Here is a 4,191-nt window from a genome sequence, read left to right as displayed (position 1 = left end):
TGTTCAACAAAGATTTATTTTTAGAGTGAGCGAGTGGGGGATGGGCAGTGGGGGGAGACTCTCAAGCAGACTCCCCGCTGAGCGCAGAGCCTGAGGCAGGGCTCAATCTCATGACCCATGAGATCAGGGTCTGAGCCGCAGGGAAGTGTCAGAGGCTTAACTGACTGAGCCACCCAGGCGCCCTAATAGGTGTTCAACAATAGTTGATTAATGAGATGAATAAAATGATCATCCCCATGTGCATAACTCATACACGATAGCATTTTTTTAACCCTTTGAAGAACTTGTGAGTTGGGATCATGAAGCCTATGCTCGGAAAGATTAGCAAATTTGCCTGATGAATGACGTAGGCATGCAGACCTCCCAAGTCTGGGCTCTGCTGACTAATGCAGAGAAGAGAAAACTCAGCAGCATTCATGCTAACTCGGAAGTCTCTTGGTAAAATAACACCCTTCTGTTTGTGAGTATTATTCATAGGAACCTCTGAAGGAAGACCAAAAGTCATTTGAAATTGTCAAGTTTCTTTGGCTCATCCACAGCCTCTTGAGTCTAACTCGATTGACAGCCTTCCGAGTAAGACTGCTGTAAATTACGGAGCCTTACAATCTCTGCTTGAAAGGAAAAAAATTAAAGGGAGAGCAAGAGAGAGAATGAAAGAAAGGGAAAAAGAAAAAAAAAAAAAAGAAACTTCCCCTTACCAGATACACTGAAACAGAACTGTCAAATACAGCAAAATCTTGTAAATGTTCCTCCGCTGTAGGCCATAGACTAGAACTGTAATAAACTCTGACCCATAAAAAGTCATGTAAACATTATAACCTGTTTTTACTAGCCCTTTAAGCATGGGGAGCAATTGATCTAAAACAGCTTGGCTCTCCTACGTTCCCCAGTTTCCAGGAGAATCCAGCCTCCAACATGGGTGTTCAAATGCCTCCGGCACCGAAAGCCAAAAATAGGAAGGAGCTAGAAAATTGCCGCTATTTAGCTACTTGCCCTGGGCAGATGTTTGATATTTCCAAGAGCAAAATATCCAAAAGGAAAGCGGCTTTGCAACACCTATTGCCATGGAATTATTTAATTCACAGTGCCCGGAACTGAAATAAATATCCATGTTGTCCTCAGCTGCTGGTCTGAGCTGTCCCTAAAAATCACACTAAGAAAGTTTGTCACGCAGTAAAAGTAGTCATATCACTGCCTCAGGACAGATCAGCTCTGACTGTCTCCCTATGGCTAAAAAAGCTTTACTGTATGAAATATAAATGTGGAAACATTCAAGTGAGATTTTTACAGGTGTCAACATGAACACTCATTCCATTACCCATTTGTGGCATGCTAGTTAAGTCTGCCTTGAAAATATCTTTTCCTCTTATACTCCGAGAATCCAGAAGAAATTCAGCAGAATGAGGGAAAATTAGGCAGGAAGCCTAGAGGTAGTTTAGCAGATTACCAATTGTTTCATGTTTCCGACAGAATGGGAGAAGATATTTGCAAATGACATATCAGATAAAGGGCTAGTATCCAAAATCTATAAAGAACTTATGAAACTCAACACCCAAAGAACAAATAACCCAATCAAGAAATGGGCAGAAGACATGAACAGACATTTTTCCAAAGAAGACATCCAAATGGCCAACAGACACATGAAAAAGCGCTCCAGCCTTGTTTTTAATCGTCCTTTGGAGAGATTTAGTGTCTGTGAGTCAGTGTCGGTTGAAAAGTGGATGGTCCCGTGGCCGAGAGGAGAAGCAGCATAGCTCTAGGACGGAGGGGTGAAGTGTCTTCACAGCAGTGTAACAACCTTGGTGTGACACTTCACCATCCCTGTTCATTGTCCATGGGGCGTCATAGGCACTCACCCCACTTTGTTGGTGGCAACACATCATGGATGGAGTGCCTCAGTTCAGGAAACACCATCACGAACTGCCTGTAGAGAGTCAAAGACAGCACTGGATGCTGGTCTACAGGCACTCAGGAAACCCCAGGCATTACTGGAAGCCACTGGGGTCTGCCTCGGCTCAGATGCTCTGGGTGGCTTGACAAAGGCAGGTGCTCATATTCCTGACATTTGGTACAGGAAGCAAATGTGTCAGATTGCTTGCTAAGTGCTCGGTGCAAATTGCCCTTAAGTAGAAAGAAAAATTACAACTGAGAAAATAAATTTTATTATTAACTCATAATTTGAGACTTTTCTGAAATTCAGAGACAGACATCAAAATTTTGCTGCTTTTAAGATTTGAGAGAGCAGGTGTGTGCACATGCGTGTGCATGCGCACAAGTTGGGAGAGAGGCAGAGGGAGAGAGAGAATCTCAAGCAGCATCTCCACTGAATGTGGAGCCAGACACAGGGCTCGATCCCAAGACCCTGAGATCATAACCTGAGCCAAAAATCAAGAGTTGCACCCTCAACCGACTGAGCCACCCAGGCACCCCAAAGTTTTTGTTTTATGAATGTGTTTTACATAAATACGTGTATGAATAAATTTCGTAATTGGGACAGTAACTTTCCCTGAGGATTTATGTTTCAGATTTAAAAAAAAAAAAGTGGTAGAAACCTGAACGTGTCTGGGGCGCCTGGGTGGCTCAGTCGTTAAGCATCTGCCTTCGGCTCAGGTCATGATCCCAGGGTCCTGGGATCGAGCCCCACGTTGGACTCCCTGCGCAGCGGGAAGCCTGCTTCTCCCTCTCCCACTCCACCTGCTTGTGTTCCCTCTCTTGCTGTGTCTCTGTCAAATAAATAAATAAAATCTTTGAAAAAAAAAAAAGAAACCTGAACGTATCTCTACTTTTCTTTGCACATAGAACCTTAGAAACATGCCTTACTAGATTTGAAAGGGGAAAACATTTCTTTCCACCTTCTGGTATCCCCCAGCACAGCAGAAACAGAAAGAAACACCATAATTTACATATGTATAGTCTCTGCAGCTCACTCAGAAGACCAATGCATCTGAGCTTCACAATAATGCAGGGAAATTGGCCGATTAAGACATTATCTCCGTTTTTTTAGATCTACAAAACTGAGGGGCAGTTATTTTTGTTAAGACCACAGACTACACAGGATCTCAGGGTTGTAAGTCGGGCTCCACGCTGAGTGTGGAGCATGCTTAGGATTCTCTCTCTCCCTCTCTATCCCTCCCCCTGCTCACACACTCACTCTCTCAAATACACACACACACACACAAAACAACAGACTACAGCCAGGTCCTCAAACACTCAGTGTTCTTTCCATTGTGGCAAAGTGGGTGTCGACACCCTGGGTCCCTCAAGGCTGCTGACCATCCTTCTTGAACAGAAGCAGGTTAAGGTGATACCAGAGAGAAGGAACTCCTCCCAGAACTGCACCACTTCCTAAACAGTAGGCTAGCAGTATAGCTCCATCTCCTATCCATGATGGACAAAATACTTCTATTTTCTCAAAATAAAGACCCTGCTATATATTGTATTTATTTTAGAGTGTGTGTGTGCATGCGAGTGAGTGGGGGAGGGGCAGAAGGAGAGAGAGAATCTCCAGCAGACTCCCTGCTGAGTGCGGAGCCTGGCGTGGGGCCTGATCTCACGACCTTGAGATCATGACCTGAGCTGAAACCAAGAGTCGGATGCTCAACCGACTGAGCCACCCAGGTGCCCCTAAACTGCTATATATTTATCACTGCATTTGGATTTTGATGCCTGCTCAATGGAAGAGAAAATGTAGGGGAATTAATAGTTAAGATCAAATAAAAATAATCATCCCGAGTGTTTGCTATGTGCCAGCCACAATGCAAAATACTTTCCATGGATCTCATTTAAACCTCATAAAATATACATAAAATAGGTTCTGTGATTTTTCCCATTCCACAGGCATGGGAACTGAGGCACAAAGGGGTAAAGTTGTTGGCATAGGGTCACACACACGGCTTGTAAGTGAAGACAGGATAAATACTCCAGTGGTTAATCACTACATTGTTAGAGAGCAACTGCTGTAGACTGAAAATTTATATTGAAACCTCATCCTCAAGGTGATGGTATTTGGAGGTGGTTAGGTCATAAGCATGGAACCTCCTGAATGGCATTTGTGCCCTTATGATGAGACCCTAGAGAGCTTCCTCACCTCTTCTGCTAAGTAAAGACACAGCAAAAAGATGGTTGTCTATCAACCAGGAAGAATCCTTACCAGACCCTAGATCACCCAGTACCTTGATCTTGGACTTGCAC

This window comes from Phoca vitulina, unplaced genomic scaffold (genome assembly GCF_004348235.1).
Source record: "Phoca vitulina isolate PV1807 unplaced genomic scaffold, GSC_HSeal_1.0 scaffold5, whole genome shotgun sequence".
Lineage (NCBI taxonomy): Eukaryota > Metazoa > Chordata > Mammalia > Carnivora > Phocidae > Phoca > Phoca vitulina.
This window is presented reverse-complemented; position numbering follows the sequence as displayed.